Source organism: Pholcus phalangioides, unplaced genomic scaffold (assembly GCF_987345545.1).
Source record: "Pholcus phalangioides strain wild (caught in Gottingen) unplaced genomic scaffold, Ppha-v1.0 ptg000015l_1, whole genome shotgun sequence".
Classification (NCBI taxonomy): Eukaryota; Metazoa; Arthropoda; class Arachnida; order Araneae; family Pholcidae; genus Pholcus; species Pholcus phalangioides.
The window spans coordinates 48,784,219-48,798,443 of NW_028301608.1; the positions used below are offsets into that span (position 1 = coordinate 48,784,219).

At 33.0% G+C, this 14,225-nt stretch overlaps 1 non-coding gene across 1 annotated transcript; it reads right to left on the reverse strand.

The window, feature by feature from the left end:
- Positions 1-4,875: 4,875 nt before the first annotated feature.
- Positions 4,876-4,949, reverse strand: TRNAS-GGA (transfer RNA serine (anticodon GGA)). The gene has a single exon. It is a non-coding gene; the product is annotated as a tRNA-Ser (tRNA).
- Between the last annotated feature and the right edge of the window lie 9,276 nt (positions 4,950-14,225).

Below are 14,225 nucleotides of genomic sequence, written 5' to 3' on the forward strand. Positions count from 1 at the left end.
TGTTCGGATTCAGTTTGTGAGATTTCTCATTTGTGTGTATTTTATGAATATATGATAAATCTTTAATCCGTTTACCAACAATTTCTTTGATGATGAAATTTCTCACAACGTAAAATTAATTGAAATTAATTATCTGATGATTGCGACATAACCATTGGAGAAATATTTTTATAAGCATTTTCATACATCTTTATGATTTTTAATACGCATTTTATAACCAATATTTGGAGAGAAGCACAGTAAATATTTTAATGCATGCGGTTCACGTATCAGTAAATTTGTTTGCATAGTATAAAATTTCGTCGACGATCCATTTTATTTGATATTTAGGTTGTAAACTTGAAGTTTGAGATAATCATAAGGAAACTTCGCATATCTTCGCCAACTAATATTCATATCAGGCAATAAAAATCATATAAAGAAAATATGAGTGAAATGATGTAGAGACTTTTTTTTTTTGAAAGAAATTCTATTAGAATGGTTTTCTTCCGCTTCGTGTTTCATTTGTTAAATGGAATTTGTCTTTTCATGAAATGAGCTTTCTTGGTTGTACATAGGGTTTTCAGATACACTCAATAAATTATTATTTGATTTGTATGTAATATGACTGAAACTGAACGTCTATGACTGCTTTTTTTTTTCGCTGTAGAATATAAAACTAAAAGATAAAAAAGATACAATTTTTTTTCTATTACTCTTTTAATATGCATTGAATTCTTGAGGTGTAATTCCAATAGTATTATAATTAGTTAGTTGCTTCCCATGCATACAAATGCTGTACAAATGTAAAATTGTATTAAAACAAGGATACAACTGATTATACTACAATATTCATAAATAATTATTGAAAAAAACCAATAACAATCTACAGAGTTTATGGAAAAATACTTCTTGGTTCAGAATATTTTCAGCAAAATCAATTTTTTTTAAAATGTCAATTTGAAGCATTATTAGAAAGATGATTTTTCTTGAATTTTAAAGCAAGCAATATAGAAAGGTCCAAATTTTATCTGAAGCATTATGTTGGGTAATCTAAATCTAATTGCATTTGTACCATTGATAGTATAGTAGAATTTTTTTTGTAAAATCAGCTACAATAATACAGAAAAGTTTTTTATTTTAAGTGCACAGTATTTTCAAAAACATATTGATTGCAAAACTATCTCAAAGGATCTATCAAGCATTAGTGCACGTGGTAGGTAAAATTTCCATGATAAACCACCTAAAGTACTTTATCTTTCTTCAATGGTTTTTTTGGAAAGAAAGGACTATTTTTGTAAAAATATTGCTACACTGGTTGCAATAAGTTATCTATTGTTTTTCTCGAATTAAAATTTTCAATTTGCGTCTAACATCTTAAAAAGTTATGTTAGTGCTATATATTTTCTCAAGAGAGTGATTTCATAATTTCAGGAACAACTATGGAAATTCAATTTGGAACAAAACTAAATGATCTCTTCTACTCTATTTAGCCTTTGTAACGATTATTTGAAGTATTAAAATGAATTGAAATTGTGACACATCCAAAAGTGTTACATTATGTAACGTGTATGAACAACGCATCATTAATTCATACACAACGTAAATAAATTTTCATGTACCAAGGAAAAAAGTTAGTTTTCTTCACAACATCCAAAATAGACTTAATTATAACATTTTATGACTCCAATGATTATAAATGGTTTATATCTAATATTTATTGCGAATTTTAGCGGGATTATAATCATAGATAATTTTCTATAAAAATTATAAATAATAGTGGAACCTCGACACCACAAAAGTACCGATATATACGTCGACTTAAGCGAATGTCATGTTAGAGAGGTTTCATTTAATCTCACCTTCACAATTTTTAAATAGCATTTATGTATGTTAATATATGAACGTGTGTACTTATAGATGAACAACTCTGTCCTATAATTTATAAATTAAAAAAAATATATTTATCTGCAGTATTCTATGAAATGTTTCCAAATAATCTCGAATTAGAGTGAGAAAAGAATAGCGCGTGTCAAAATATCTGTTTGTTGTGAATGAGTAGTGCAATTTTCAAAAATAAGAAAAAATTTCATTTTTAGCTTACTCAACTATCATCTAGCTAACTTCACTATCATCTAGCTTACTCCACTATCATATAGCTTACTCAACTATCACACAATCAAAAATTACAGATATCATTCATACGAATTCATTCACAGATCATTCACACCCATCTGTGAATTTTGCGGGTCTCAGGTCGAGTTTTTTCGGTTTCAAAGAGTAGGAAGTGACTCTATCCTAAGCTGTGAGACAGGATCTTCGACAAACGAAAAAAAAAAAAAAAATTGAAATACACGCTGTCGTGACAATTTATCAACTGGGCCAACAACTGGAGTAATTCAAAAAATTAGTTGTGATAACACAGTATGAATCGTCGTAGTCGACTTAAACGGCATTTAGCCATCTTGTGTCGATAAGCAGAGGTTTCTCCCTATTCAATTTAGTATTTGCCCACTACGATAATAATAAATGTCATGTTGTGTTTTTTTTGTTTTTTTTCGAGGTGGTTGGGTTATCCATGTGACAAGCTTTCGAGGTAATTCAGAGTATATATACGTACCGATATTTATAATGTAATCACAATAATTTTCGCATAATCAAATCCATCAACTCTTGTTCTTAAGTTTTAATTTTCAAGTGTTTAGCACAAAAATACCAGAAATTAAAAGTTATTTCGAAGAATTATAACTGGAAAATATTTTATTCTAATATCGTACACGTGTAATCTGTAATTGTGACTTTCATTTCTCACAAGCAAATAAGCGTTTCATTTGAAAGATAACTTTACTATGCTTTTACCCAAATAGGACTCGGAGCTATTTAGAACCAGAAGAATAACAGAATTTTCTTCACGCAAGTGTTATACTTCATTCTTAACGGTAATCATAAATATCTCATACTTGAACGAGTTTCAAAAGCTAAAGAGCTATTCAAGATTAATATAACTGGAACTAAGGAACAAATTCGCGCGTGTTGGTTTAATTTCAAAAATCTTCAAGTAGGGGGAAGAAAGAGAGAAAGAACCTTATTTTGAAAGCTGTGTACTTCAATTTAACGCAACAGGATAAGTAATAGCATTTGAAATCACCGTTTACGGTGTAACGAGCTCACAAATTATCAAATTAATTTTTAAAAAAATAAATAAAATGCAAATTTTCGGTTCTCAGAAACACACTAGATATCACAAAGTAAAATATATATTTAATCACATCATTAAAAATTACAATAAGTAAAATTGAACGCGTTCAAGTTTTCTCATTAATGAAAGGAAATATGCTTTATTACTTTTGTTATTAATACTGCAATATAAATATTTGCGTTTAATAATCGATTCCGAAACCATTTCTGACGGAGTTGAGAATAATAATAATATTAAAAGGACAAAAATAATTTAATAAAGGTCATATATGAGAAGAAAATGAAAAAGATCCGATATCATATTTCATGAATTTTTTTGTTTCTTCCGGTTGCAGGAATTTACTATTAATCAAATTCGTTCACTGTTCAGTTGGTTTTGATCTTGGCGAACAACTATTAGTGAATCTTCTCAGACATTTACGCGTAATAAACACAACTGCAAGAAAAAAAACTTACTCAAAGAAAACTAGGATAGTAATAGCTGCAAAGTTCGATTTATTTCTCAAACAATTTTTCATTAAATTCGTAAAGTTTTTTCCGGTTCTCTGGAACTTTCCTCGGAGCTGAAAGTACTATAATTCACAAAAAATAAACAGGAGAAATAAAATATCAATAATAATAATAATAACACGAATGTGTGAATAATTTATAATGAATAGCGTATAAGTTTTGTTTTCTCTTAGTGCTTTACAAAAATGAATATCTCTCACCTTTTGAATCATATATTCTTTGAATATTCAATCTTGCATGAACGAGTGGATGTGTATAGGTCTGTGAATATTGTGACGTAGATAAACTTTTCATACGTTCTCAAGAACTTCATTGAGTTTTTCGAAGTTTTATGCAAAATTAATGTTTCATAGAATATATTATTTATGCTAATTTTTATTTGCGTGACGCTGTGCTCGCATTATTTTTTGAAGTAAATAAATTATGGGAGTATTCCGTTAAATACCTCGATACACCTCGTATGTATAAGCCTCGAGCTAGACACTAGTAAACACATGGAGACTCAGGTGCAGTTACCATATATATGTTACAAACGCTGGTAAATGTGATAAATCCGGTTATTATACATAAAAACCGGTTATTCTTATGCATAATCACCGAATATTTTAGTAAGTTTGATAAATTTCCCTAAATTTATCACTTTTACCAGCGATAATACAGTACTCAAGCGTCGTTGGTAAATTTGATAAATACCAAAATAATTATCACTTTTATACTATCACGTTAATAAAATAAATTTATTAACACTAACAAATTCCGTGGACGGATCATGCTGATTCCTTGGGAATACGTGAGGATCACGTTATTATTAAAAAATTTTACCGGTGATTATGCATAATGAGTCGTTGGTAAACATGACAAATTGTACTATATGATGCACTACACATCATAATTCATACATGTATTGTTTCATTATATCGGGGTATGATCATAAAATTTGTTATCGGGGTCCGACTATATTCATCACACATAATAAACTCATTTAGAAATTTTTCATATATATCGAATTGAACCAATTATACAAGATCATTATGCATAATCACAAATAAAGGTAATAAATTTCAAGTATTTATCAAATTTGCTAACGACAGTTGGTTAGACAAGGATGACGTCACTCTCCGCTATCATACGAAGGTTTTAACAACTGGATGTTGCGAAGATATATTTTGGAAAGAGAGAAAATTCAACTGCCCCTGCGGGGAATCGAACCCACGTCCTTTCACTCTCCGGGTGAACGCCCTAGACCACTAGACTACAGAGGCACCTAATCTCTCAATCTTTCCTTGGAGCTCGTGTACACTGAAAGGGACCGTACATGGACGGCCGGACCAGACTCAGGCCAAGCTCACAACTGCTGACACTGCCACCAGATGGCGACTTAGACAAGGATGACGTCACTCTCCGCTATCATACGAAGGTACCGTATCGCAGGTAAGGTATATTTATATAATATTTCCAAAATATATTTTCGCAACATCCAGTTGTTAAAACCTTCGGACAGTTGGTTATTATGAATATTCGGTGGTAACAGTGATAAATTTATCAAACTAACCAAGCCGATTGGTAAGTATGCACAATATATATATATATATATATATGTAACTGATTTATCAAAACCACCGTAACGTGTATCCTCTGAATTCTAAACGAAATTAACATGAATCTTCGTCAGATATGACTTGTATTACGTTTTCTATATGATTTTGAAGTTCATTTCCTCTTTCGGTGAAAGGTTTCGTGAATGACATCCTTGAGGGCAAGTATTCGTAAATATTTTGTAAAATGTTTTGGCGACAAACATCTCGTAACACAGTGAACAATGTTACTGCATTAATCAATAGCCGAACAATAAGCCTTCCAATAAGTGTCAGTGTTGGTATCATTCATTCTGAGCGACGTTTTCGACGCCATAATGCGCGTGTAATAATTTTAGGCACTGAATAACTTTCACCTCTGAACTGTGTCGACGCCATCGGCGCTTAATTTCGTTATTCGGTTGATTTTGTGAAATTGAAAGATTCATTCGATTTATCAAGTCAAAAACACTACGAGGGGGGTCTTTCAACATAAGTATTTCTTTTTCCGATAATAATAAATTTTAAATTGAAAGTACAGGGTGTTTCAAAAAGAATCACCCGATTTGAAATGCGTATATTACGAAAAATATTGAACTCATAAGATTAAGATTGTATTATATAAAATTTTACTACATGGTTTTACTATAAACTTTACTATAAAGTATATTTTATAGAACTAAAATTTTTACTGTAAACCTTATTACATAGCTAATCAAAGTTTTTTTACAAACCAAATTAAAGGTGCCCAACATGCCCACCTTATGATGCACGGAATATGTCTATACGGTAGTCAAATTCGTCCCAAACTTTTGCGAGCATGTTTGCTTCCACTGCTTCCACGGCTGCTGTTACGTGCATCTTCAGTTCGGCTAATGTAGCTGGAAGGGGAAGCACATAAACGTAATCTTTTATAAACCCCCACAAGAAGAAATCGCACACTGTCAGATCCGGCGATCTTGGAGGCCACTGATGTTTAACTGAATCGTCAGGTCCCGTACGGCCGATCCATCGTTTAGGAATGTGATTGCTCAAAAATTCTTGAACGTACAAGCTCCAGTGTGTTGTTGCCCCGTCCTGCTGGAAAATGAAGTCAACCGAATAGGTTTCTAACTGTAGGAAAAGCCAATCTTGACAAACATTGAAGTGGTGGCTAAAGGAAGAGCGTTAGCGCTACCTGTCGGCAATTGTGTGAAACTCGAGATTTCCTTCTTTCTACCTATACATTATTCGATCAAAACGGATTAAAAGCTAATTAGTTATGATTTTTTTAAATCGGATGATTCTTTGTGAAACACCCTGTATATTTCTATAACGATTTATTATCAGTTATGAATCAGTTCAAATTAAAGAAACCAAAAAAAATTTGATATTTTTACGATTGTTGTCCTATTCAGAAAATTTAGAAAGCTGCCTATTTGATATACTCATATTATTTTGCACAGTGTGTCTAATGTGAGCCGCGCATTGGACCCATCACAGGTCGCCGCATGTGGCTCAACAAACAATCACAACCTAACATTAATTAACAGTTTATCCAATAATTTTATATTGTTTTGATTAAACTTCAAGTGTTTTTCTTTTTTGCGACGAAAAGAGAGGATAAAATGACTTAAAATGGTGTGTTTGGCTTCACAGTGTTCTCATCAACTACAGTTTGTATTTTGAAGTATGACCCATAAAATTTCTTCTGCCCATATGGGCTAAAATGGTTTGTTTTTCCCCTCCTCTTCTAGTGTATCCCAGAAAACTTAAAAGATTCGACAAACCTCTCTCTGGCCTAAGATATTTCAATTACTAGAAATCGTCTCTTTCAATACTTATCCCTGAATACGGTAATGTATTAGAATCGTTAAGGCTATGTTGAGTTTTTTCTATATGATTAGTATATATAGTTTTGTTTCAAAAAATTAGAACATATACCAGAAATTTACGAGCGTAGTTCGTGAAACGTTCGAGTCTTACAGCTCAAATTCATAGCATGGCTGTAATTTGCATTCTCATCATCATCTGAGAGGTTCTTCTTGAGCATATGGGTGGCGAAAAATTCGCATAAAAAATTTAATGCAACCTAAAATGCCTAACTACTTTTTTCTCTTTGTTTAACAAAGTTAGGACATCCTCAACCTTGTTTAAAAGGATTAGATTTGACTTAAAATGGATTATTACATGAATGTTTTCATGCAAATGAACATCACCTTGATCGAATAAGTGTTATATGTCTCTCCTGGTTAAGTATGTAAACTTGCAATAGGGATAGTTAAGCAGATAGATAGATTGGTGAGAGATATAGAAGGATTACAGCGAGAGAGAAATAGACAGCTTTTTTCCCATCCCAATATATCAAGGAAACACATATTTTCTGGATATTAGGTCGAGGTGAACTCGGAAAAAAAAATCATCTGATTTCTACCTGGCCTCAAACTGAGGCCCTTCTTGCAAATAGCATGCTTGCCCGGTTTGCAAGAGGGCCAAGGTTAGATTTCCGGTGAAGAGCAGATGACTTTTTTCTTCCGAATTATCTTGGCATAATATCCAGAAAATATCTGTTTCCTTGTTATAATAGTTAAACTTAACGTTACGGGTATAAAAAAAGGAAATTTCTGAAAAATCGAAATCGAGTGTGTATTTGCCTGGATAGTATGAGAAAAACGGGTGTTGATATCGGTAGAATACATTGAACTGCGGTCATCTTTGGCCTCGATCATTTATGCATCGGGACATTGAATCGATGTCCGATTGAATTGGACCTCAATCATGGATCTCATTGTCACTGTTGTCATGCGATAATAGATAGCTCTCATTTGCTTCTTCTTTCAATAACTCGTGATTACTTGGCTACTTTTTCTATTCCATGCTGATTAATGTCGTGCATATTCGTTCGAACTTTCTCAACCGTTGACTCCTCTCTTTCCTTCGACCAATCGGCTCTCCCATTACGATGGTAAGTGCTCTAATTTAGTTTCCTTACCGGAGCAGAATATAACAAGGAATTTTTTATTTTATTTTTGCACTGTAGTCATTCCACCGGGAATTAAACGAATAACCCTCCCTCTATTCTCCTTCGTTTTCTTTCAGAAATTTTCCTGCAGTACCAGAGATTCCAGCCTAGGGAATTCGAAACGGCAAACATTTCCTCCTTTACCACTTTTTTTTGTTTCCTTTCACTACTTTATTTCCAGCTTATTTGAGATTCTCCAATCTATTCCAGGAATATGCGGCGCGTTGTTATGGCAGAATGATACCCTGGGGATAATCGGTTATTTTTGTTATATACTGCTACTTTTCCATCATATGGAATTATTAGTTTCATTTTCACGTTTAACTTGATATCCGTTTATTAATGTTTATCTTTGGAGAAAAATGATTCTACTTCACTTTTATGTTTCATTTCAAAGAAAGAGTCTTTACTCAAAGTTATTTGGAGAATTTTCAAAACTTTAATTTTTAGTGTTTATTTAATGTCTTAACGAACTGGAGAAAACATTACGAAAAGAAAAAAAAACAATCACAGAAAATTTGCTTAGTGAGCTCTGATGAAAAATGTTAAGTTTCACGTCTGTGATTTGAGGAAACAGATTTAGAAAAATCCTTTGAATACTCGGATTCATGCGAGACTTATTTGAGTTCCTCATAATTTAAAGTTTTATTTGATCTTTTGTTAAGAGTGTACTCTTATAAAATTTCAAAAGGAATTTAAAAAATCAATTCTTACCAGTGATTTACAGTTCCTACGAATGATATGTACTGTACCATCTGCCAAATTGAAATCTTTTGAGGCAGTCACGTCTCTGCTCAAAGGTTGATATTGTGAATAGTTGACGTAGCCTAAACTGTTCTTCACTGGTATGGTATGGCCCATTTACTAATAAAAGTATCTCCCATGTTCGAGTATTATATGCTCTCTTCATTCTCTCTTGAATCAGCTATTGTGGGTGATTTATACATTAAACATTAAAAGACCCAAAACACCTCACCTCACATTTCAGAGAGAGAGAGATTTCAAAGCGTTCCAGAAGGATGGAAAGCAATTCATACAGCAGAACCCCAAAAATCCGTTGCAAAGTATCCGTTGCTTCAGAATATCTACAGCTGTAGGCAGTTATGTCATGGTATGCGAAATTTCTAAGTAATCCTGAAACTTGGGGAGGGGGAGGGGTGTCATACTTTTTAACACATGGCTAAAAATCTTCAAAGACTGTAGAAGAAATGTCATTAAAAATATTATTTAACTATTGATTTATTTCAAATTTTGTGCACTGATAGTATATGCTAACAATATATATATATATATTTCTGATAGTTATTATATTTTTAAATTTTTCAAACATTAATGAAAAAATATTATTAACACCTCACTTGCATGATCGAATAGAATGACATAAAATTGGAAAGAAATTACTTAAAACAAAGAAAAATATTGATAAACAAAGATAATATATATATAAAATATAATATATCATTTAAAATATATAAATATTGAGAAATGAGGCAAAAGAATGCGATTTTAATCATTTATGGTTTGACTCGAGCTTAAAATAGATTTAAAATTCAAATTTTTAAAAATTAATATGAACTAAATATGTGTTTTCTGCAAAACATTTATTATTCAGTTACACAAATAGATCTCAAATATTTATCCTCAATTTATGAACTGAGCAGTTTCCTTTATTTTCAATCAATTTTTATTCCATTACATTAATGTCATGCTATTTCATTATGCGCGCGCAGTTTGTTAGAAATGCTAATCACAGCCAGAAAAATTGCCAAAGGCAAGTAAAGTTGTCAACTGTAGCCGAAAAAATTGTCAAAAGCAACTAAGTTGATAATCACAGACGAAAAAATCATTTAAGACAAGTAAAATTGCCGATTATAACCGAAGTAATTGTCAAACGCCAGTAAAGTTGCAATTAACAGTCAGAAAAATTGTCAAACGCCAGTAAAGTTGCAATTAACAGTCAGAAAAATTGTCAAACGCAAGTAAAGTTGTCAATTACAGCCAAAGAAATTGTCAAACTCAAGTAAAGTTGTCAATTACAGCCAAAGAAATTGTCAAACTCAAGTAAAGTTGTCAATTACAGCCAAAGAAATTGTCAAACTCAAGTAAAGTTGTCAATTACAGCCAAAGAAATTGTCAAACTCAAGTAAAGTTGTCAATTACAGCCAAAGAAATTGTCAAACTCAAGTAAAGTTGTCAATTACAGCCAAAGAAATTGTCAAACTCAAGTAAAGTTGTCAATTACAGACAAAGAAATTGTCAAAGGCAAGAGAAGTTGCTAATCACAGGCAAAAAAAAAAAATTGTCAAAGGCGAGTAAATTTGCCAGTTACAACAGAAACAAGTGTAAAATGCAAGTAAAGTTCTATTTACAGTTAAAAAAATTGTCAAAGATATTGCATGTCGAGTAGTGTTCACGAAAGACCACTGAATTCTTTAACCTCATCAAATGGAACTGTACTTTGAAATTATTTTCTTACAAAAAGGGAATTAACTAAACAAATCAGAGCTAACAAAGATTTTTTGAAACAACTCCCCCCCCCCCCACCTAGAGAACACCAACAAATAAATTTTCCCCCCTTTTAACCCCTTTTAAGTTTGTACATAAACTAAGAACTTAGGGGCTCAATAATATAACTCCCATAAGGATTCTACAGTTTTACTCTCCGTCCTTACAGCGCAATTCTATTTCTAATCCACTTTAAAGTAATTAGCCTAACGATAGTGAATAAACGACATCTCTCTAGCAAAACTCTAATTGCCGAGCCAACCCCTTTTGGAATATTATTCGATCACAAAACCAGCTTCAGCGAGAATTCAAATCCTAATGCAGTGTTAATTACCAAATTGAGCTTTCCACTCAAACTTGGCGATACGGGTTATCGAATTTTAAAATTCAGTCCGTGGATTGGGGGAACGGGAACAAGTTTTCCCTTCTACTTCGCTCATGTCCAAAACTGGGAACTGGTATAGTAAAACTGAATTAAGTCTTTATCCTTTTCAGAAAAGTTATTCCAGGGGGAGTCTAGTTACGCGCAATTACGCGGTAAAGTGTCCAGGAAATGCATTTAACATGGATGAATTCAAGTTGCTTTTATCCCCCATCCACCTCCTTTCTTCCTGCCTTATCTTTGTTCCGCATTTACTTCCGGTACCAGTTTTTGAGGATTTCTGCCACGACGAGAAGAAGAGGTACCTTAATTGTTAAATTACATTTCTGGAGGGAAAAATAATTCAGTACCTGCGTTAATTGGTTCCTACGCAGTTAATGAATTATCGCCGAAAATTCGTAGAAAGCGGGAGATTCCTCGGAGATTTTATAAACACTCAGAAATCATTCTATAATGAAATTATGTTACTTGTACATTTCCTTGTGGTATTATTATTATCATCGTTTTAGAATAAATGCAAACAAACTACAATTTGGATGAAAGAAATATGAATGAGAGGTATACCTGGAGAAATACAGAGTGATTCTAAATTCATAGAAAGAATTTTAAGAGGTGATATAAAACGCTTAAACAAGCATTTTTAATGTGTGGTCGAATCGCAATAGCAAAGGCGGTAGAGCGTGTTTTTAGAGAGAGAGAGAGAGCACAACAGTACTTCACCAAAAGCAAATATCATATTTTTACGATGGAATTGCTCCAACCATTCGAGGGTGCAGGGTATTGTAATGTGGAAGGCTTTCTCATGGTGCAATCTGGGTAACGCAAATTATAGCACAAGGCATTTTACCGCTTGGCGCAGCGTATCCTTGACGGTCCTTGCTAAATTTAAAAACAAACTCCGATCCAATACGAAGGTGCATATGCACCCTGGGGCCTTTCAAGTATTACGTCAGCAATTTTTTTCAGCCATTTTTGACCCCCCCCCCCTGTCAGCAAAATTTTGTCACCTCTGCTCCCTACCTCCTATCACATATTGGTGGGATCACTGCACGCGGGGAAGGGGACATAGGGGGAGCCCCAAACGATAAAAAACTCATTTTTTTAAATGCAAAAAAAAAATTTTTATAAAAAAAATGAAAATTGCGAAAGAAAATACCTTTATATATGCTATTATAATCAATTTCTGTTAAATTCAATGGTATTCGAATTTTAAGAACTCAGAATTTCCTTTTAAGAAATTCATTGTGACCCACCCTCCAAGCCATATAATGAGAAATCCTTGGCCCGTGGACCAAACGTGGCCCAGGGGGGGGGGGGTTTATCTGATGTGGCCTGCCCCCCCCCCAACCCTAATTTTGTAAAAATAAACTAAGCGGCATATTTACAGATCGCTTAAGTGACCCATGGAACAATTCCAGAGCATTTAGGATTAACACAGATTGTTCCGGTGAGAAAAACGATAATGAAGCAAACATGGCTTAGGAAATGGGCTTCTTGGAAAGAGAATTGTCATAAACGTTTCTTGTTAGACCTCTCAAACTTTGAAAGCATCCATTAACATAGAAAATTCTAAGCTCTGCCCATAAAGGTACGAGTACATAATATGCTTAATCGCTTTTATTTATTACATGAGGTAATAAATAAATATATACCATGTGTTGACTTTTCCTTTTCTTCACTTTTTTCCTACTCTTATTTTTTGCCTGCGCACAGACTGGTTGGCAGCGCCACACCAGTCTTCCACCATACTAATTCCTAGAGGTGAAATGAAAATCTCTTTGATGTGCCTACCATGATTCGATACATATAAGTTGAATATTCGACTAGTGGACGTTGCTTGGCTCGCAATGAAATATTTTGTAACATCTGTACACATTAATGGGAAATTTCAGCAAGCTACTCGAGGATGACGCATAGCATGCGAATGTAAACGAGCCGCCACGGAAACAAATTAGGCCCCAAGAGGACAGCCATCACCATTTCTGATATCCGCAAAATTTTAGGTATGCGAAAATGTAGCTCAATCAATGAACTAACCTGTCAGTTAATACAGCCAATGACAACAATGGCTATTCTTAGCGTGAGGGTTATACTTGCACCACATCAAATTAACTTCGGATGACGTCATTTGGCTTACTTTTCTGTGTTGATATGTTTTGCTTTTATGTTCTTTATCTCTCCTTCTCGAAGCTTTTACGTGGTATTTTGAACCGCCCTGTATAAATTCAAAGCTATGTTATAAAAACCTAAAAGGTATGGAAAAGTACAGGCTTTTCCAAAATTTTTTGCACAGCAATCTCTGCAACGATTGACGTTAGAAACATACCTTTCAGCTATGAAAAAAAATTCAAATGACATGAAGCTCTTTAAAATCTCAATATTTGTTTGAGGGGTAGTAGATAGGAAAAAATAAAGAGATTAACTTTTTAAGCGGATTCGTGCTATGAAAAGTCATTTGCAAACAAATTTCCTGTTTTAAATGCTATATTTATAGCGCGCGAGGTATTAAATATATAAAATCACTATGTTTTAGCAGCTTATCACTGTGTTGGCAATTTTTCATCGGTTCAAAAGTTCCTTGGTATAGGAACTATACAGAAACGGAATGAACTCAACCATTTTATAGATTAACATTAAATAACAATTAAATTTTTTGACAATCATTTTGATAGTTTCAGAATTTTTACAATTTTGAATTCAACTTACATTTCGCAATTTGTAAAACCCATCCTCAATCCTCAATCTTGCTGAAAACTTCAAAGTCAAATATATCCGTTAAAAGTTTGCATTTAAAAATATGGAATTTTTTGCAAATGAATTTTTGGAGCATTATCTATATTTCACTAATTGGAAGTTTTGGCACACGGGAACTGTATAAAAAGGTTTTTTTTTTAAAAAGTTTTTTACGTATACGATTTAATTTTGAAGGAAAATATATCCGAGTTTTTTACTTCACATTTCATTTAATTCAGTACTTGAACATTTACTTTGAACGATTACGAACACTTCAGATCCCACCGTAAGATAATCCATCATCTCAAAACATTATGAAAAAGTTTTTGTATTGTAATAATGT